The sequence below is a fragment of the Athene noctua genome, chromosome 21 (assembly GCF_965140245.1).
Source record: "Athene noctua chromosome 21, bAthNoc1.hap1.1, whole genome shotgun sequence".
NCBI classification, from domain to species: Eukaryota; Metazoa; Chordata; class Aves; order Strigiformes; family Strigidae; genus Athene; species Athene noctua.
In genome coordinates this window covers 8993499-9016416 of record NC_134057.1, presented here as the reverse complement: position 1 = coordinate 9016416, position 22918 = coordinate 8993499, and the positions used below count along the sequence as shown (strand labels likewise).

At 41.2% G+C, this 22918-nt stretch overlaps 1 protein-coding gene across 1 annotated transcript in view; it reads left to right on the top strand.

The window, feature by feature from the left end:
* Window positions 1-4463: 4463 nt before the first annotated feature.
* The window catches only part of PHYHIPL (phytanoyl-CoA 2-hydroxylase interacting protein like), a 58280-nt gene continuing 39825 nt past the window's right edge, over window positions 4464-22918 (top strand). The window contains exon 1 of the mRNA XM_074924486.1: window positions 4464-4820. The gene's annotated coding sequence lies outside the window, so the exon portion shown is untranslated. The remainder of the gene's footprint in view (window positions 4821-22918) is intronic.

Below are 22918 nucleotides of genomic sequence, written 5' to 3'. Positions count from 1 at the left end.
CAGAAGTTACCATGGTTTCACGAACACTTCTGGCTTGGGGTACAACTCCTACTTGATCATGTCCCATCAAAATTAACATTGCATTGATACTCACAGTTTATCCTTCACCAAATCCTTGTGGTTATCGGTTACATTTCCTGAAGTCCTTTATCTTTTTACAGACCATAGAGACACTGTACCAAATTTCTAAACAGTAAGTCAAGCAAAACTTCCTTGTCTTTATCAAGTGCAAAGTACAGGCAGATTAACTCCTCGCAAAGATGTAACATGACAGTGATATTTAGACTCAGTGTGAGAGGCAGAAGCAGCAGGTTTTGTATTTATATTAAAGATGAGATGAAGTTTTGCAATTACATAGCAAAGGGTTTTTACTGTGTCAGATTCATTTCCAAACCACATGCCTCAGAGAATAAACCAAATTCTTGAATGAGAGACCACAAAGCTAGTCAGATAGATAAGCAAATGCAGGTAGCAGCTTCCTTTGGACTTGACATATTTAAGTGAAGGGGACAGTATGTTCAGGCACGTGCCACGGTGTGGTTTAGTTGCATGTCCAATTTTCAGGTGGAATAGGAAGGCTGAATCAAGGCATTTGAATTTATTACAGGGATAAAAGAGGGAAATCATTGATCTTTTCTTGGTTTGGGTTTAGATTGTTCCCAGTAGCTGATTCCTACAATATCTGACATTTTTTTTTATCCCTTTCTGTGCAGGTCGTTCAGTGCCTAAATGGCATCGATGAATATTTAAACAAATCAATACTCACTAGAATGTATGTCAAAAGCAAATCCAAAAAAAATCTCAAGATTTGCACGAGCCTTAGTTATCATAAACATGATAAAAGAACAATAGAAAGATGTACGCACAGAGGAGCCCATACAGGCACTGGAGTTAATCTCGTTCCCCTTATAGGAATTGTATCTTCCGAAACTGTTGCAGGAAATGCGACAAGTCATTCTAACATAAAACCTTATTAAGATTCTCCAGTATTGAGGGTCTGCCTCTAAATAAATAGCTGAATGTTAAATATCTCCTTTTTCTCATGCTGCATGAGTCAAGTGTTAGAAATTAAATCCTATAAATTATACTGTTTGGTGTAGGACCTTCCCTAGGCCCTACTGCAAACAGTAAATAAAATTACAATAAAATAATCGTATAGGCTACGCAATAATGACCATCATATAAGATCCTAGCACAAGGAAGGAGCTGCCAGAAATTAGTTCTCTGTGAGCTGTGCTCCGCAGAATAAAGATCTAAGAGTAGGAGATAACGTGCCTGGGAAATCTCACAGAGGTTAATGGTGCTTGTAGCGCTGCGTGGTATCAGCTTTGCTTTGTGGCCTCTTATAAAAAATTGTCACAACGCCACAGGAGGGGCAGGGAGGGAGATGGCATCTGTGCGTTGTGGGGTAGCGGGGAACACAGCAAAGTCTCCTTTTCACTTTGTTTTTTGGTCTGACATAGCATTTGTAACTCTGCCTCTTCCCCTGTCTACCAGATCTGGTTTTCAGGTGAGTGAATACCAAGTTTCTACGCCAAAGATGCCAGGGGATAAGTTTCCCTTGTGTTTCTATACAAATTGGACTAAGTTAATCTTGAGAAAAAGAAAACTTAATTTACTTTTAGGCTGAATAGACATATCTGCTGTGTTCTTACTCCATGCTGTTCTGCTTACTCCCCAGAAAAAAACATTTCTGATTACTCAGCTTGAAAGCTCTATACTGACTGACCGCTGACCCCAATTTTCAACTTCTGTTTTAGTTATGTTGTGATAGTTGCAACAAAATGAGATTTGGAAAAAAAAAAAAAAAAAAAAAAAAATTGGAGTAAGTTGTATGAGTTTTCCTTGACAGATTTTGGGAGGCTTTCCTCATCGTATCAGAGAGAATGCTTACCTGAATTAAAGCTGTACATGGGTTGTATTGGGAAAGAAAGTCTCTTTCTCAGATCTTTGTTCCCCTAAAAAAGAGTGCCCAAATAAGAGTTTCTGACTTTCTATTCAATATTTAAATTGCTCAGAAGCTTCAGTAATTTTTGGAAGAAGCCTTCTGCCTTCTGCTTTCATTTCCTCCCTTTTAATAGGAAACTCTTTGTTCCTGCATCTGAAAGTGAAGAAAAGTACACTTCATTAAGCCTGCAATTGTTTAGAACTCAGAAGTGTAGATTGATTAGCAAATACTCTACAATAGCTCTTATAATGGAAAGCTTTAAATAAATGGGTTTTAAACTATTCTTACAGTTTCTAGTGCTTTTTATACAGTCTAAACATGCTGTGTACACTATTCTTTGACTCTGCTGTGTTCCTGGAGAGGAATGAATCAGAATATTCTGAATGCCTTATGTAACGTATTTAGAGAACTTTTTTGTTTGCATCTTTGTTTGAATTTCTTGGACGGAATTAATTAATGGCAAAGCATAAAGGCCAACTTTGAAATCCTAGCTGACTTATACACTAGAGCTCAATTTGTATTCTACATCAAGGAAATGTTTGGATTTGAAAGAAGGACACCATTATCAAAAAGATTTCTGTAGATGGCTCTGTTCTTCAGCGCCAACAGAAGTGTGGTTTTAACATTTGGGTAATTCAAAAGGAAATTGATTTTTTGATCAGAGTATATTTAATTCCTTATTAAACATTAAGTGCAGAACAGGAAATAGTAAGTGGTTTGGGATAGGAATAAAATTATGAAGGTTCAATATATTTAAAACAATGTTCATTTCAGAGGAAGGGTAGATAAAGTCTGTAGCCTGTGCTTTTAGGGTCCTGTGGAAATCTGATGGTATAACAGCCTCTTTTAGGAAAGAGAAATATTCTTTTTCTTTTCATCTCCATATTTGCTTTGCAATTTTGTAACTATATTCCCTCGTACAGTGGTACACTACTGCAGTAACGTGTAAAGATTAGTTTCTCAGTGGGTATAAGTTTGTCTAGCGTCATTGAAGACAGTGGAATAAAGACGATTTACATCAGTTTCCAAAAAGTTTGATCAGCAGATCACTGCAGCAATGGGGAAGCCAGCAGGAGGATCCTGCCTTTTGTCTTTACGGAAAAGGGGTTATTCATGGAATGCCATGTTGTGTTTTACAGACAACTAAAGCACAGTCTTACACAACGTTAGCTTGTGTCCTTCACCCCTCTGCCTGCTCCATTGTGGGACAGGCAAAGGAGAGCAGACGGAGGTCCTGCTGGCACACCTACCCTTTCCTAGATTTCAGGTTCTACATTCAGAAAGGGCTGTCCTTGGAGGAGAAGCATCTCTGCCTAAGTGACAACAGAGGAAGTGGGAAAAAAACCTCATTTAAGGCTCTAACGCATATATAACCAGCTTCTGTTAAAGCTACTGGGATTTCCCTGGAAGATGCTGTAGGAGCAACGTTAGCTCTTGGTCTGTCCATGGCAGGGCCTAGGGGCAGTTTGACATCCAGAAGACTCGACCAGTACCTGTGATACAGCTAGGAGGCAGAATGCTCAGCTAGGGATGCCAGAGGGTTTCAAGTCTGTGCATGAAGTTCAGGAAGTCCAGGGGTATTTTTTTCCAGTCTAGAGATCTCAAAGCTTGGATAGGGCCAACCTTGCTGATTTTTTCCTGTTAATACCCTACTGCTAGGCACTATATATGAGCTACCAGAGCGTTACGCTGACTTTGCCCAGATTTGAGTGACCGCTTAAACTTCAAGGCCTAAGGACACGAGAAAGATAAGAGAAAAAAAATCTTGTCTTTATGTTTTCCAGGATTATCCTTCCTGCCAAAGAGAGATTAGACAGGAGGAAGTGGAGTGTTGATAACATCTTTTATGCTTTTGAATATTTGTAGGGTAGAGAGAAGATGGAGAGATAGTCTTTTCTGTGTTTAAAATAATTTTCTTCTCACACTAGTAACTCTTTTTTTTCCTCAACCATTATGTATTTTCTGACTCATTTATTTATCTCCGTGGCACCTTGGCATGGTCCTGAAAGCTGTTAAACACTGTCCAGTCTGTAGCTTTAGAAAGAGTGGAGCGTTAAAAACAATTTTGCAGCATCAAACTCTGAGAATGTTTATTGCAGCCCCATCATATTCCTTTGCCCTATTTCTTTGATAGCCACAAACTTCCATATTCCTACAAGAGACAGGGAAATGGGATACAGACAGTGGCCGGCGTACAGAAAGTAGCCCAGCTTCTCTGGCCTGTTTGACACTGGGCGATCATGGATTTCCTCCAGAGCTGTCGAGAGCGCTGTGGACAAGCCTGTGTTTATACTCCCGCGGTACAATGTGAGCAGTGGCACAGAAAGGCTGCTGGGCTCCTGCCAAAGGGCCGCACAGAGGCAGCCAGATCGTCTCCCTGCAATGCAAATACGATGACAGTGGCGGCAGGGGAAGCCTGGTTGTGCAGCCACCTCCTCCTCGCCCCTGCTCACCCTCCCCAGTTGTGGGACCGGGAGGGTATAGTGCTGAGAAGGGAGGTCACCAGGAGCACTGACTGCAAAGCCATTTGGGGAGGCAGGCTGCCTTCAGAGCTCACACCTGCCTTGACTTTGGGATGGGACTAGTAGCATCCCGGGTCCCTTACTGACCCTTCGCGTCAGGTGGGTTTGGTGTTTGGCTAGTGGCCAGAGTGGGCAGGACCGTTCCCCGCATGAGGCCCCAACATAACTTTCAACAAACCCTCTCTTCTCTGTGCCTGAGTGAGGGCACTGGCTGGAGCTGGAGGAGGAGTACCAGGAGGGCAGTGCGGAGCCCTCTGCGAGGCGAAGGGCCCCCGGAGAAGTGGCCATCTCCAGCGTGAGCGAGGGCGGCTCCTCCAGCGAGGACCCCGGCCAGTCACCCTGTGCACGAGGTACGACAGTCCTGGGGCAGAGGGAGACTGGAAAGAGGGAGGAAAGGGAACTGGAAAAGAACTGAGCAACTGGGAGACAAAGGTGACAGAGAGCAGAGAAACCAGGATGGAGGGGCTTGGAAGAACATGACTCAGTGCCTGCAGAGAAAGCAAGATTCAGTAAGAAGCTCAGACATGCTGAAAGTAGGGAATAGGGATGCTGTGGGGAGCAGAAGGAGAATTTATTATAGAATTAATGGCTTGATGTAACCCTGAGTATGCAATGACTGAGGGATTTAAGCAGGAATACCCACATTATACAGGCAAATCTGATGTGCATTTTTCTTTAAATTTTTACTCTGCTTACATTAAGTATTTCTGTCTAGTTCCCACGTCTCCAGAGTTTAACAACATAAAATTGTATTCTTCTACATGATCGATCTTCTTCTAAGCCATGAAGTTGGAAAACAGTCTAAGAACAGCTTTCAAAACCAAAAGATTCCCTTCCTGAAAACAGCAAGTAAGGGATTCACTGCATCTCAGTCCATCAGGTTTCCCATCTGTTCAAAAGGCTATGGCTGCTTCCCTGAAATGAATATTGTTTATTTATTTATTTTTGGAGGAGGGGAGTACATGTATGTGATTCAGGAATAAGATGTAAGAGGTGGTGTCCTCTGCTGAAGGGATGGTTAGACCTGCTCTTTAGCATGTGACAAAGCTCAAATATGATTTGTTCTCCTGGATGTGAATGCCTTTGGATCCCAGATGCTGAAGGATAAAGGGGTTTTTATTTGTTTGTTTCTTGTTTTCTGAGTGGAGTTTTATTTATTTATATATGTGCGGAATGATCTATTCTACTGGGTAGGATGTCAGACTATTTATTTTGGCACCTAGTTTAAGAAATAGGTGCTTTTACTGTGCAGCTGAAGTGGTTTTGCTTCAAGTCCCCTTAGGATTTTAAAACCCACTGGAGTAGGGGTTCACTGCAAAATGAAGAGTGAATAGTACTTGGCTTTATAAATTTCTCAACACCTTCCACGCTATGTCAAATTCATGCATATAACCATCCATTTTCATGAATCTCACATGAGTCAGCATGCTTCGATTTACTGATTTATTTTTTTTTTTCATTTAAATTCTCATTGGAAAGCTATTTATGTAGGGTATTACGTTCTAGCTGTCCTTATACAAGATTGTTTACTGCTTGATTAAGAAAACTTGTCCAAAATAACACTGTATATCTGTATATGTCATGGTAGAGTACCTTCTATATCAAATGATATTTTACAGTATTGACGTTTCTCCTAAGGCTTATTTGGTACTCGGAAGGCAGGCTGGAGACAGCTGGCCAGTACAGCCATGGCTTAAGCCTTATCCTGTCACTATCAAACACACAAAGCACACAACACCGTATACAGGACAGGATCTCTGTCCATGGACCGGCTACAAGCCAGACTTAACCCACGAGATAGTATCTGCTCAGAAAGAGAAAGCAGAGCTGGAAACAGCACATACAGTGATGCATCTCGGCCATCTCTGAGCAACGTGTGAGTGTGCACATTCAGACTGATGGGGCTCTCCCATGTCCTTGGGACACTGGAAACACTCTGGGAGAGAACAAGTAGTAGATTCAACCCTCAGCTTCTTTACTGACCAGCCGGACTGGTGATGGCTGCGTGAGGCTCTTCTTTAACCTCTTCAGTAAAATACAAATGAGGCGGCTTACAATGCAGCCTTGGTCTCCAGCTGGAAGAGAAGTGGTGACTTTGCTCCTTGGGAAGGGGCTCCCCACCCCTCTGTCCTTCCCCATGAGCTCTTCACTCCTCTCAGGCACTGGGCTGACCCTACCCTGGCAATAAAACAGTAGACCCCCCCCTGCCATAGTCTTTCTTGGCTGCCGGCTGCTAAAATCAGTCTGCTGGTATCTCACTTCCCAGAGCAACATTTCAGGATCTTCATTTTCATTCAGAAGGTGCAATTTTGTGTTTTGGTTTTTGATGTGAGGGAAAGTTGCAGTTTTATATCTCTCTACAGATATAAATTTCAAGCTTTTAGGCTTAAGGGATAGGGTGGAGAAAGGATCTTCCTTTTTATGCTTACGACAATAACTGTGAATCTAAATAGCTACGTTAATGAGGCTTATTGAAAGTATTTTATTAGGGAATGTGCAAGTCATTAACTTTTCAGTAAGAAAGGGTAAATGACCCTTCTTATATTTGCATGTGAAACTATAAAACTTAATTTCCTATGCAGATAAGAGCATTTTTGTCCATCATAGTAGCCGAAGCACTTTAATGTCATTTTAGTTTGAAATAATGCTGTCATTTAGTACTGTCATTTTTTCCTCCACCACCTTACATTCCCAAATTCTTTCATAAAATACAGCACATGATTTTGTGAATGTAAAAATAACAACATGGGTGATGTTTTTTGGGTAGAATCCACGTTTTGGAAGCTGTTTTGGAGAGTGGATAAAGCACCGTTACTACTGAATGGAAAATTTATTTACTTGAGTAGCCAACTAGTTTTACTAGTGGCTTTTAGGGCATTTTGTTGCATTTGTTGAAGAATTTCTCGGTGTTGAAAAGCATGCTTACTCTGTGGTTCATGTACATACTAGTAGCCAGATACTAGTGGACAATGTAGAACGAAATTAAAATGACGAATTGATTAACCTAGGGTATTTTCATAAGTCTTGAAAATAAATAACAATTTATGTCACCTTATTAAATTTAGTGTGTTAATTTTCAACGAAATGGTCTAAAAGATCAAGCCAAGTGTTATAGCATATATTTTTAGCTTGCTTCAGTTCTGTGTTTGTTGCTATATTCATCTGTAAATCAGCCTTTTCGAAGCTTCACAGACAAAATTTCTTGAAAATCACAGTGGTTTTGGCTCTTCAAAATGGTGATGTTTCAGTTGTCGATGTCATGTTAAATTTTGATTATAAAGAACTTCCTTCTAAGGGAACATATATGGCATAAATAGAGAGCATTGGGCTCTAGGAATTATTCAAAATTTGTAGTTGTGTAGGGATGATACGTGGAAGAGTAGCAGTGGTAGACTGAGGCACAGAAAGAAGGTCCTTTGAAGAAAGTGGAGAAAGAAGGGTAAACAAACTCCTCGCAGAGAGAAATGTCAGAGCAAAATGAAAACAGAACATAACTAGAAGACCTAACATCAGATAGGTTTTTTCCCTAACAGAAGAATGTTGTGAATCTTTGTGTAAAGATTGTAAGAGACCCGCAGAAGGAAACCTCATGGCAAGAAATAGTTGTAGAAACATACTCCACTGAGGTCTAGTATCATTTTTATCGACAATATTGCCTTTGTTGTTTAACTACAATAGTTATGAAATATATCAAATTCATGTGAAACAGAAACTGTTTTCTTGGTCCTAAACCAATAAGTCTAACATCCTTTTCTAACAGAAAAAAAAAAAAAAAATGTTTGGAAATAACTTAAGTGCTTCTCTCTTATGGATGCACGTATATAACACATAGAAACTGAGTCTCATAGTAACAAAAATTGTCATGTGCACTTGACAACAGCAGGCCGGTGTGTTTTTCCTTAAGGTTTGAGTCAGATGAGAAAAAGTGCCATGTGGAGCATTCCACTGTTCTTCTCTAGTTAATTCAATGTGTGAATTATTTCACTATTATTTCATTGTTTCCCTATACACTAGATTTCAAGAAAGCAATTTTATGTATACGGTATTTAAGCACCCGTGAAGGCCTGCTGACATTTGCTGGGATTACACATAAAATCCTGCTGCGGATGCAGAGAATACTCAGCTTCTTCCTCCAAAAGGCTAGTCATATCTTCACATATGATGAAATATTTATTGAGTACAATGTTAACAGCTACCATATTGCTGTACTCCCACATTGACGCAAATGTTGGCAAAAGCTACTGTGCCAGCTGCCCACTTACACACTCTAGTGGCACCTTTGCTATTCGGCAAATCCACAAATTACCATTCTCATCCAATTAATGCTCAAACACTGGTGTGTTTTTTTTTTTTTCTGCCTCCCATATTTAGCAGATTTCTGTTAGAAAATAAAAGATGAAGATGGATACACAAGAGCCTGTCAAATCAGACCAAAATGGGCAAAGTTAAGATTTCTTCGATGCCAGAAAATACCCTGGAGTGGTCTGTGGGAATATAATGAAGAGAACCAAGGATTAATGCAGAGATTGAGGAGATTAAATCTTAATTAAAGTGAGCACTTGTATACAGTACATATGGCAGACGACTATTCTTACAGCTGCAATGGAGCAGATGTCTTCCTGCAGTTACACAGGTCCTACCTCCCATCCTACCCAAGGAGTGGGTTTCTGCAGTGGCTGATGGAGAACACATTGTTTAATGTTTCACTATAGAAACATACCGCTACAGAAGACTCCCCACGGCACGGCGCTTCTCTGTAACAAGATGAGGCGACTTCCATAATCAGCATTTCTATCTAAGCTGCACACACGTTTTTTGCCCTCCTGCTCACAGGCTGTGCTGCTCCAGCCCGTGATGGTATGTTTAAACCGAGCCAAAGCATGGGAGCTGCATTGCCTTCTTGAGTGCACAGAAGTGGAGGTGACAATAATTTCTGACAACTTTTCATCATTAGAAGTATTTATCTCAGACCTAAGACAGTCTCTGCCTGCTGCCCTCCAAAATATGCTGCAAGGGCATATTCAAGACTTGAATGTGTGTCCCTTTTTACTTCTAAGGATGTTTACCCAATTTTCTAATGGAGTGACATTTCTCATCTTTAAAAAAGAAAAAAATCAACTTAATGTGGTGCATGTCATTTCTATGGTTGTATCATTTTTCTCTGTCCATGAAGCTTTATTTTGATTTTATACTCTATAGACTTGTGATGAACAAGAGGCACGTAACCATCATACTGTGGTGGTGCTGATCGTCAAAAAGTGAGGTGAAAACCCCACAACTTTTGATGTACAACCTTCCAGAACTCAATGACCACTCCAATCTTTTGAAATAGAAATACAGAATACCAAAATATATCTAAATGGCATGCCAACATCTTTCGAAAATGCCAGCAGTACCGTTCTTGTCTGGAGTTTGTGTACTAAGTCAAGAGGAGTTCTTCTGGAGTGTCACTCTTTGAATGCTTCCAAAACTCCTGATGTTATAATCCATTGCTCTCCGATATTTTATTATTCTCAGTAGGACTTTTATCAGAGAGATGAAACATGAGTAGGGCATAATTAATCCTTTCAGCAGTTCTAGTTGTGTACTCACAGCTGCATGGAACAATTTACTCTTCAGTGGAAACCCGAAGGTTTCTACATTGCACTGGTGTTTGCCAGTATTCCCTTCTGACCTAGTCCGTGTTTTGGTGTCATGTTATTTTAGGGATATTTTGATAGTTTCAAAGCAAAGTTTAGGAAGAGACATCCACACGTAGATCTCTTAAAGCAGCAGGGCTTCTGCACCTCAGACACTCTGATAACTTCATTCCTTTGCTTTATTCGGGGTTGCTGCACATAAAGCATTCCTCCAGATTGTTGCCAAATTATTTGTTTATCATTTCAGGGCACAGAATGTTTAAATTACTTGAGATTGTGTCATAATGGGTATAAACTAATTATGCTAATCAGTGTTGAAATACGGTGCCTTCAAGTTCCAGGTGTCATTTTAGAACGTCTCCTTGTGAAAATCCTTCCGTGTTATTGTGCTGAGGCTGATTGGGCTGGAGCCTTCTGTTTCAGCCCGTGTGTCAAAGCCAGTGAACTTCCTTCTTGCTGTCACTCTGGGAAGAAAGAACATAATCTTTGGTTTAGGGGACTTTGTAAGAGGTATTTTAACCTTACACTTTTCTTTACCCTTTATTCCGTACTTGGCAAATATATAGGTGTTATATAAATTTTTTAAAAAATATATATATATTGCATCTGCTGTGTTATTAGGTGAATTGATTAAAAAGGCAACTTGACAAAAGAGGGCTGAGAGGGGGGAGAAGGAAAACCATGACTTCAGTGGAGAAGAAAAAGCAAAAAGTTTGCAGAAGCAGAAAAAAACCTGTTATTTAAGAATTCTAATAAGCAGTATTAGTGACTTTTAAAATAATAATGTCTGCTGGAGCATGTACAGAGGAGCACTAAGAAAGCTCAGCTATCTGGTGACTGCCAAATGATACTGCTCCGCAGCCACTGCCTCCAACACAAATAGCTCAGCTACATTTAAGTACCCTTACTGGAGGGGATCAATCACATGTGGAACAGAGCAGTTATAAATAAGGTCTGCCGTTCATATACATTCAGTTATTTTTGCAACTAAGCTATATTTTTGTCCAAAAGAAATATTTGGACAACTGAATGTCTCCCTCCTAGAAGGAGTGGAGGAAAAAAAAAAAAAAAAAAAAGACTGCAAATTGTCAGCATAGGTCAAGAAATAATTGAAATTCAGAATTCAGTGCCTGGATGCACTTCATCTTCAGAACCAAAGCGTTGCCACCCTGTGCAACCGTTCGAAAGACATCGAGGCCTTAGGCTTAAGTACCTAACATCACGGTGAATGAAAAGATCCAGCCAGCCAACTCGCTGCTTGTGATGGAAAACAGCACAGCAAGTGGAATGAGGAGTAGCACCGTAAGAATATTGTAAAAATTGCAGAGATATTTTAAAGAAAATCATTAATAGCAAAGATATCCTTGAGCAGAAAGTTAGCTTCTTGAAACTCCCCATGTCTCTGTGTTTCTCAGTGTGACAATAGCAAAATGCTTTAAAAACATTGATGGGGTTTGGGGACAGGGGGCTGTAAACATCCACCCCACAAAGAACACTTGTTTTAGAAATTTCAGTCAAGTATGTATCAGCACACTGTGGGTTACCAGCTCTCCAGAGCTGTCTCAAGGAGTCCATCTAAAATATGCTGCACTCGGTTGCATACATAGCACCAGGGAGACACACACAGAGATCCACTTGCTGGGCATAGGACAGCAAGGCAGCAGGCTGCAGCACCGAGCAGCAGAGCCAGAGAGCTCAGCAGGGCCAACGTCATCACCCGCTCTCCTAACAGGTCTACTGGCATTTGGTAATTCCGTAATAAACACGGGAAAGTCTCGTTTTCTTAACTGACTGAATCTAGACAGGTGATCAATACGTCATTATTGGTTTTCCCCCTTGAAACAAGAACATGCATTTTATCTTCCCCTGGTTTTGGGGTTTTTTTCTCCTGGTTTTGGACGTTCTCTCTACCTTACTTTTCAGAGCTACTCTGCAGGGCTTAAGAGAAGACAGGTGCAAGTACTGTGTTTTGGATTTGTTTTGCCTGTGGTATTTCATTGTAAATGGAGTCAATGTTTCCTCGAGTTTGGCCTTGATCTTGCTGCCAAGGAAATGCACATCAATCCCTATTTTGCATTTTAAGGAAAAAATGCAAACAGAAAAAAAAAAAAAAAAAAAGGATAAGTTTTTGATAAAATATGCATGTGTAGGCTGTTTTCCATTTGAGAGGCTGATAAAGTCCAGCAAGAAAAACATTTTAATGTTAACTAGTTTCAGAATTACAGCTTCTTAAATAGAAAAAAAAAAAACCCAAACCCCCACACACAAAAAAAACCAAAAACCCCACAAGAGATATGAGCCCTTCTGTTTATAACTAGTGTAGCAGCCCAGCAAAGGTGAATTTCATTAGTTTCTTCTCTGTTTCAGAATCCAGTCCTTACCAATGCATTATTCCAAATCCCTCACTGAATAATTTGCATAGTGATTTCAATTTCTGTGAGTCTTATCGCCAACAAATTCATTCATTAGAATGTATATGAAGGACAAATACAGAAGGAACTGAACACCGTTGAACTCAATTAATAAAAATGTTTGAGCAAATGCTGGTGGATTTTTTTCCCAGTATTTTCTCAACTCTCTTAAGAACCGATTCGAATCTCATCTAAAAGCAGTGAAAAACCTCCATCACTTACTGATTTTTGTAAATCTGTGAGCCCTCTAGACCTCATGCTCAGAAGTAAAGACAAGACAGACCATCTCCTGATTTTGACCTTTTTTTCTGTAGGTATGAAACTTGTTGAGATATTATCACATCACTGTAAACAGCCTCCACCCATGAATAAGGTTAATCTCTCTGGTATGTTCAGGTTTACACGTGTTAGCTTTTTTTTCATTTTATCTGAGCACAGTGTGCTTAAAGCTTGCGGTATGACACATGATACGGCAAAGGAAAATAAAGAAAGGAACAGAGCAGACAGTAAGAAACGTGAACGAAAAGGACAGAAGATCCTCTCCACATTTTCCATCCATTCTGCCACTCTTGCTGCTTCTCCCTTCTCTGTTTCTGTTCTTTTACATTCTCCTCTCTCTGCTGTCAAGATTTTAAACATTTTAAGTCATTTCCTCTCTCTACTACAATCACGACTTACGAGGAATGAGCAGTAACGTCACCATGTGGTACCTGGTTAGGAAGAACAACGTGGTTTTCTCCAAACTGAACCTACCCCAGGAACAACCCATTTGCAATCTCTAGGCTCCAGATTTTGGAGCTTTTTTGTTCAGTTGTGGTTTGGTTTTGCTCAGGATTGAAACTTAACTTGCTTCGTTACCTCCCGTTTGATTCTGGGGTCAGATGCAACTCTTCTTTTAAGTTTCTTGTGTATATTTAAAAGAGGGTGAATTTTATTTCTGCTGGCTTTTTATTAGCTTTGGGTACTCAGAAAATACTTTCAAGATGGCAACACCTGTGTTGAGCTCTAGATCCCCTGTCATTTTTCTGTTCAAATTCTGCTCTTTACATGTTTTCTTTCTCAGTCCTTATGTAAGGACATTACATAAGAGAAGATTGTAATCTCCAAAATCATTTACCATATTAAACAGCAACCACCATCAATGGATTTTTACCAGCTGCCTGGAGCAGAAAGGAGACACGTGTCTGTACATTTGGAAACCGGTTGTTTACAGTACTCATCAATGCTTGCTGCCAATCGTGGGCAGATGTCGTCAACAGTCATTATGCAGCTCTGAAAATAGAATCAAACTTGACCTGGGCAGGTCCTCAAACAATTGATAAACTGCCTTTGAATGATGGAAATCCGTGGAGTCTGTTCTCTCCACCAGCCTCCTCCCGCTCAGGGATCCTGCAGATCCAGAGCTAGGGTGGCGTGGGGAGGGGGGGCTCACTTGGGGTGTACATACCAGGTATTCAGTCACGATGTACATGCCAAGCTGAAGATTCCTCATCCCTAAGAGTGATGGTTTCTCTGTGCGACCCTGATCTGTCCTCATGGAGAGGAGCACGACCAGCACGTGCCAGCTGATCCCTGCAGCAGTGCTGTGTCATCTCTGGAAATGGCAAGGTATATTTGCCCCTCGTTGCTCTTCCTTCTGCTCTTTTCCCCCAGCAACCCCTGATAAGCAAAGAGAGTGAGCAGGAGAAAGCGCTTTGGGAAGAAGGGCAAGGAGGTATTGAGAGCATCTCCCTCCGCCGTGTGTGTGCTTCTTCGGCTGTCCCAGCCACTGCGCTGTGCCCTGGGAAGGGAAGACACCGCATCAGAGTGCAGAGGGGGCTCCCGTGCCTCCACCTGTCCCACTTTCCCAAGCCGTGTGAACTCAGCATCCAGAGCTGGCGTGGTGGCTGACAGCACTCCTGAAATTGCTGTGTTGTGTGGGACAACCTGCCATGGTCTCATATTCATACCTTTTCCCAAATCTGGCTTCCTCTGCTTAGCTCCCACAAGAGCATAAAGAGTACAGAGAGTGGTTTCCTTTCCCCTTCCTCCCCCTGCCCTCACACAAGGCTTGAGAGGAACACTGCCTTCTCCTTTTCTTTGAGAAGTGCTGGCGAGCACAGGCTGTTACAGTCCGGCGCGTACAGTGCCTTGGCATCAGAAGCGGTCAGCTGCTCCCGTGCTCCTGTTTGCTTGCTGGCGTGTGGCAGAGGGCAGGAGAGAAAGAAAAGTAATGCTATACTTCTGAAATGCTGTGTGCCCGCAGCTCCAGCCCAGCCTCCCAGTGTTTGTCTGCGCTTTAGTTAGCAGGTAGAACCTTACAAGTGACTCGCATTTAGTCGCTCCCCTGTGCAAACCCCTCTGATCTCCAGCAGGCCTGGAAGGTGTGATTTAAGGCTGTAAGAAATGTGTTGCTTAGCCTTTTTGGAAGTGCACAGCTCGCATCTATGTGGTAACATTATCCTTGAAATACGAGAGTGCTTTGTAAAGGCTACCAATGCTGCTAAGCGTAATGTCAGGGAAAAAATAATTTTTAAGATACGTTTCTGCCAGAACAATTTTCTGTTTGTCAGAAATAGCCAACAGTCCTCCCACAATGGAAGAGGGCTGGATATCTCTTTGCTATTTGCTTCTCCTCCTTTACAGTCTCTAGAAGGGTGCATGCAGAGGGGCTTTCTGTCTGTTCACCCACTTTCCCAAAACAAGGAGGACACCACAGCAGTAATCTTTTGGCGACAAATATGTTGGACTGAATCAAAGTTTGCTATGAGCTATGTAGCAGAACGTACTGTTATGCTTTATCTGTGATCTCTTTATTTAACAGCAGTTGCAGCAACAGAAATGTTTCTGACTACAGTTTTTGTTTTTATGCTTTTCCAAGCATTCTCCTTCTCCCTTTTGGTTGTTCTTGAAGTTGTGACATGAGATCAGGGAAGCTTAAGAGCTTAAGTGACTTCTTAGCGTACCATCATTTCAAGATGAATAAGCGTTCATGAAGACAGCCTGCGGGAAGGGAACTGATGTACTATTTGAATGGCCTGACTTTATAATTCATACAAAACTCTCTCGGCAGGAGTGTGCCCAGTGCTGAAAACTTTGCCTTAGGGTTCAGATGGATCAAGCAGTAATAAGACTCCATGGCTAGTTGAAGGGGAGGAATAGGAGAAAACAATTTAAAAGCAATGAAAGAAGATACTCATGATTATTGTTGTAGCAAAGATTTTGCTCCCACAGCCTGTGGAACCACCAGATAATAGGTTGGAGAACTGACCCTGCTCTCAGTTTTCTGCCTTGCAGCTGCACGCGGGATTGTAAACTCAGTTTGGGAACAACCGGTTGAAGGAGAGGCAGCTGGCTCCTCTGCTCAGCTATGGTTTTAGGTGAGCAATTTTCTGTTGAGGCCAACAAGAGTTTGACAGTACAAGGAATTCAGAACATCATCCCTAGAGAGGGTGAAGAAATCCATAATGAGAAAATAGGGATAAGGCCATACGTTCTCTCTAAAACTGGTTGCATGATCTATTTCAATCTGAATATATTTGTCGATAAAGTGGTTTTCCCAGCAAGATACGGGAAGGAGGTTTTACTCCAAGATGAATTCACAGTTTGTATAAATCTTGCATAATTTTTCCATTTAGACAGTGCTGTCAGGCAGTCATTGTAATGCGTACTGAAAACCCCAAACCACCTGTAGTATAATCCCTCTGCTTGCTTCTATTTCTGTATCGATGCTCCTGGCACCTCCCAGGTGCCTTCCGCAACCAAACAGCCGCACATTGGGAGGGAGCATCTTTGCCCAGACTGTCTGCTATTTAATAATGCTTGCTGATAACAACTCTTCTCGTAACTTCTGGATGACATGGTTTCAAATGCTGAAGCACTGTGCACCAAAATAAAACCAAGACCCAGATAGCTTGGTTTTCCCCACATTAGCCATCATATTCACTGCATATATATATATTTTTTAGATCTTTTTTTGAAAGTTTTAATTAAGAAGGTAGTTTTGAACCACCTGGTGAGAGGAGTGGGGGGACCAACCTTTGCCTTCACAAGTGGGCTTCCCAATGTGTGTCTCATTTGTCATTAAGCATCCCTTCTCCCTCCCAAGCATAAGCAGCAGCCCTGAAAATATCCTGGAGCACCTTCCCGGGTTTTCTCCATGGATTATTTGCTGTCACATTTTTATCAGACATCACTGTTGTGTGCTAGAAGCAGGAAAGTTTGCTTGCAATTCAGGTAGAGGCCAGTTGTGCATTTTTGGTGTTTGTGATGGCCCTGGTATTAACTCCTGAGGGCATAAGATTTAGTGGTCGGGCTATAGATAGCCTGTGGGTCTGATAGCTGCTAATCTCATTAACCCTCTGATTTAGCTTTATTTATACTTCATTTGTTTCTGCTAGTTTACAGTGATATATTGCTCAGCTTCAAGAAAGAACAAAACCACAGGGCAGATGATTAAAAAGTGGTCATGGAGTATTTTGCTCAGGCCTCAAACTCTCTGCAGAGAATGAAGGACTTGGATATAATTTAATGCCAGTGGCACTGATTAAATGAACGTGAATAGTCCTTGATCTGTGCTAAAGAATTTAAATTTTCTGTCTCTCCTTAGGCTCACTCTGTGCCGTATCTGCTTTTTATGAATAAGTTTGCTTGAATAAATTTTATGAATGTAAACACCCATGCATTTAATAAGTTTCTAGAGTTTTTACTATAAATGAACATTTGTCTCCGCTCCAAAAATACACACAGGTTTCAGTACTGTCTTAATACCAGGGCTAATACATTCCTGGCAGGAGCTCTTCAGTGGTACACAGAAATTAAGGGGGTTTTGTGTTCAGATTTTGTATGGCATGGGCTAGATCGCTGTAGATGTGTGTGCAATTAGGCTGGTGCAATCTCTAAATTAATTTCATGGAGAGACAGCTATAAAATATGTTTAAAAGGGGCTGTTCCAAAAATTTAAGGAAATAAACTGTAGCAGTCTAGCTACTGCCCACACAAAACAGTAGGACTAGGTGACTAGCATTTAGTACGAAGCTCTGTATAGCTCCACCTTACACCATTACTTTAGTTGCTCTGCTGGATCTGCTATTGTAAAAATTCTCTGTCACTTATATGCACAAATTCATATTTCCACCTTAAAGACAGCTTTATTGTCTAGTGGCAGCTACTGTAAATAGTTATACTGAGGGCAAGGCACCAGAAAATGTAGTTTCACTAAATGAAAACCTACGCTTCAACACAGAAAGCAGATTTCTGGTTTTTTTGCTATTCTCTACCTCATTTCCCCTCCCTGCCCCAGAATGACCAAGTGAATGTCATGTGGTCAAACCTAAAAAAGTACTGTCAGTGGCTAAATTGGATTTATGCAGAGATATATTAATCAGAAGACGGCATTGAAACCGCGGGGAGTAGATGAGGTTAGGCTAAAAATGGAGAAAAGTAACAGAGAGAATTGAGAAGCTAAAAATACTGGTATTTGAAGGAAAAAATAGAGAAATAACTTAGTAAATTTGGTTAAAAAAAGCTCATGTAAGATATGAGGTAAGCAGTTAGAATGGGAGAAAAAGAGAAAATTAGAGAAAAAGGAATTTACAGCTGATGGGATTTTGATGTGAGTTCAGCAGGTCACAAGTCTGCAAACAGCCCCGAGTTCCATCACGCTGTCAGACCTCTGTCCTTCCGCAACAGCTGTGCTGGGATAAATGACCACTTGTTCTGCTCTGCAGCCAGCACTGTCCCCGGGAGCGTGCGTACATTAAGCCCCCTGAACTTTGGACAAGGAGGTGAAGGGCTAGTGTTAGCCAAGGAGAGAGAGTTTGGCCATATTTGTTTGCTGTTCTCGTTTCTCATTCCAAAATGTACTGCAGATTATCAGAGACGGCTGGTGCAAACACATATAAGGATAATTTAGGGGGCGTTGACAGAGGCTAGGTTTAGCCTCAGGATGCTCATCTCCCTCAGCTTCCTGCAGAATCAAGAGAAAGCATTTCCTCTGGGGCAACTCAGAGCGCCTACAGTGAGCTCCCATTGAGACACTCTGATGAGGATTTTACCACTCCCCACTGGCTGTGGAAAGATCCTAAGGCAAATAAGCTCCTTAGGCTAAAGGGGGATTTTGCAACTATCCTCTTGTGCAGCCCGGTTTAAGAACCAGGAGCAGTGAATCAGTCACTACAGATTTTGGAACCAGTTCTATGATTTCCAAGGCTCACAGAACGCCACAATTCCTCCAGTGACTTTTAAGTTCTGTGGAGCACCGTGTATGTACAGGAACCAGGAATCTGTACGGATTGCTATAATATCAATAAATAACTGACTGCAGGGCTGCTGTATATTCAGAACACAAGTAATGGCGGTAGGACATCATTCAGAGCAGAACGTGGTTTAATTAAAATGCTTGTGGATGTTATTAAAAAAACAGTGCTATCTATAACCTAACAGTCACGTTATTGTCTTATTTTTATCTAATCTGCCTCTATATGAGGGCTAAGTGGGCCTACAGAGCAAAACCACGTAAAACACAGATCTTAATTGGTGTTTCTAGTGCATTTCCTTGTGAAATTCTAACTGTGGATCACAAATCTTAAATAATCATAGATCTGAAAGACCATATAAGATCTTGTAGTAAGTGATTATGAGTTGAGTGAAATTTAAGACTAGTCTCTCCACACATCCAGGCTCTGAGCCAAGGAGAGGGAATGTCTGGGTGTTCCTCCTCTCGTCTATTTAACATAATTTTCCTTCTGTTTCCTTAGCAGCTAATTAGCTGTGTTCATGGTAGCAGTGGGGGATAAGATAATGGTGTCTTTCCTGTCTTGTCATGTCACCTCAGTCATAGCAGATCTTGATGGTACAAAAGCTGGCAGGCAGCAGAATTAATCTAGAACGACCGTCTGTGCTTATACAAAAAGCTTAAAGCTCTCTGAGAAAACTACAGATCAGTAGATGACATTGAGGAACTAGTCACTTAGACTTTATTAACTTCATACATTACTGAACGGTACCTCCTCCTGGGCTATCTTTGAAGCGTTTTGACATCACCCAATGAAAGGATGTAGTACTATGAGGAAAATCTAATTCACAGGATGGGTCGAAAGAGTTTAAGAAAAGCCTTTGTGGGAAGGGGAAGGGCAGGAGGAAAGACTCGAGAAGACGCTGTAATGGAAAGCCAGCAGAAATGTGTCTTCTTCCAACGAAAATGGGAAACACTGGAGAGAGAATGGGTCACTGTGGGCTACTTAAGCAAGTGAAAGTAAAATATGAACTGCACTGGAAACAGAAAACTGGAGGGCCACCAAAACAGGCTTTTATATTCCAAGTTCAGTGCACATGAGAAAAACAGGGACAGCGTGAGGATACATTGAAAATGTTGCCAAGAGGTTGAAGATAATACGAAGAGACTGTGTTACAAGTCCTGAAGGAACAATAACGCAAACTGACTTGACCAAGAAAATATTAATTGTAATTAATTTGTAATGAGATGAATTTTGAGACTAGTTCTTATTACCACTAAAGCTAATTGGACTTTTTCCATGAAGTTTATTGGGAAGGGGATTAAACTTTGAATAATGGCTCGGTTAAGAAATCACTGATGTAATTGTGAACTGCTGGGAAAAAGCAACTAAGAAACACAAAACGAAATATCATCACTTGAACAAATGTATCTGAGGTGTCCCTTTGGGTGTTTATAGAACTGATGGAACAACTAGTTGCTAAAGAAGCCCACAGAGAGTTGAGGAAGTATCAGGAGATTAATAAAGTGTCAGCGTGTTACAAGTCTTTAAGAATAGAATTCAGAGTAACTATGGAAACTATTGTCTTGTGGGCATGGCTCCAAATTGAAATAAATACTATAAATATTAAAGCAGACGGGGAAAATGTATTCATATGTATAATGAGATCCAGATATGACACAGGTGTACTGCAGTAAACTAAGCCAGACAAACTCCACTTCTTTTTGAGATGAAGCCAGAAGATTAGTAGAGTACAGAATAGCACCAAGACTTTACAAAGGCATTTGATACTCTGCCACATAATATCTTAAGGGAATTACTGAAACAAGTCAGCTTGGGCTAAAATTCACTTAAAGGTATCGCAGGCTGGCCACTGAACTGTAGACAGAAAGTAAATCTGAGTAGCAGTCAGCATTGTCAGGGATAAGCGGACGGTAGTATCCTGTGAAGATCAAGATACGGCTCACTATCTGGAGGATAAAGCACTAATTAATTGTGAAAATTATTACTAAAGTATGAAGAATGATTAACAGCGGAGGAGAGTGGAAATACAGAAGGTCCTTGTTGTTCTTTAGGGATGCGATGGATCTAATAAAGTGAGGCTCAACTTAAAAGCAAATTAATAAATGATAATGCTAAACATTAAGAGTACTTTGTGCTCATTAGCCAACAAGTAAATTTTATGAAGCTACAAATATGTTATTTTTTTCTGTGAAAGAATTTATCGTTTTTAAATGTTTATTCAGGCTTTATAAAGCTGATCAGAAAACTGGGATTCAGAAAGCAGCAGCATAAGTAGCATTAATAAAAAGCTAATTTGCTTGATATCTTTCTGTTTATCTGAGAGGAAGATTTCCTTTTAATTGCTTACATTGCTCGGAGTAGGTTGGGAGTTGCACACCCAGATGATGCAGTTGGAAGGCTCCATGCTCTGAAGTGTTCATCATGAATGAGGACAGCGTGGTGGGGGGGGCGGTGGTAAAATGAAGGCTTAAATACCGGGGTAGTACCTTGATTGTGCTGGGTCAGACCACAGACCTACCTAGAGCAGTATATTCATCTCTTTAGCAGTTTGATGTAAATGGATGTTTACAGAAGATGAAGAGCAGGACAGGCACAAATAAGACTCTTCAGTAACTCTTCACCGGACTCTAACAATTTTCAGCTTGGGGGTTCTGAATCACTTGTGGGTTTAGTAACTGTAAAGGATTTCTTTTCCATTAACTTTTCCAGCCTCTCCTTGAACCAATGAAAACTTTTGGCCTTGACACTGACCTTTGGCCTTACAACTCGCACATAAATTGCAGAAGTACCACCTCCTTCTGTTCAGTTTGAAACTAGCTGCCTTTAACTGCAGTTGACGCCCTCTAATTCTTGTACTGGGAGACCTGGCAAACTGTCAGACTTTGGCTTGCCCTGTTTGTGCTACTCGTGCTCTAGTGAAATCTCTGTCACACATCCCCTCGGTTGCCTTTTTCCTGACTGATTGTCTTTTTATCCGAGTAGTAGACTTGCTTTTCCCCATACAGAAGCCATTTTCACATCATACTGTACAAAAAACTACAGATTCATGAGTAGGTCCCCTGGCAGCAGAAGTCACGAGATTACCTCAGGATTGTATCTTTGACGTTTTAAAGTATGCTTTATGGCCTTGCAAGAAAAGCTTGGATGCCCGAACTGAATGCAATTGCTGAAATGAAGTCTTCGTCACAGGGAAGGGAGAGACATTTTGAGAGGTATGAACTACTGCGTGCATCTCACTGGAGACTTCCCAGAAATAGCAAGGGCTTCCCAGCATTGTGAGCAACATCAAAGCAGAAGAGAGCAGACAGACGCCTTTCCCAGACTGCTGCAGCCTCACTGCTGGACTTGGTGTCAGGGTGCCTGGCTGCCGTTGGTACCTCTGCAGAGAGCGGGAGAAGAGGGAGGGAGACGCACTCCAGAGCTAAGCCTAAACACTGCCGCTCTGCAGAGAAAAAAGGGGGGCCTGTGCCATCATCCTCCTCGCTTGAGCATCTGAGGAGGCTCTTGCTTTACTATCTGAGAACAAAACAAAGAGGTACCCAGTGAGATACTGTGCCTAGTGCTGTAAAGTGTCATGCATCAATGTCTGTCTCCGGGTTGAAAAGGAAGCTGTGTCGCGCTGCACATTAACTGTACATAGTCATGGCTTTCACTTCGGGTCTTAAATCTCTTTGTTGTTGTTGTTGGTTTGGTTTGGTTTTCTGCCAGCAGTGTGTGGATTTTATTTCAGTCCTGCTGTATTTCAAGAGTATCTTGCACACAATCCTTTGCAAGTATGTGGCTTTGCATGCTTGAAACACTTGACATGTCCACGAAAGACAAAGAATGACTGTGAAATTGCAAAGCATTTTTTTCCATGAAATTTCAGGAGTTAGCTGCTAAGCTTAGTCAATGTTTCTTTTAGGACTGACCCAAAATGCTGAATACTGGTTTTGACCCTTCTTTCCTTTAATATTTTGCTTTTCTCCTCAAAAGTGACATATTAATAGAAAAAAAAAAAAAAAAAAAAGGCTTTATTTCCTCCTTGTTTTTCTTTCCTGAAAACTATGTCTGTAGCCTTTCTGCCTTCTGCTTGCACAGTCCACTGAGCAATAACACAAGTCTTTTTCATTCCCAAGTGGGAAGGAAGAGCTGGAACTCTGGGTCTTATTGAAGTCTG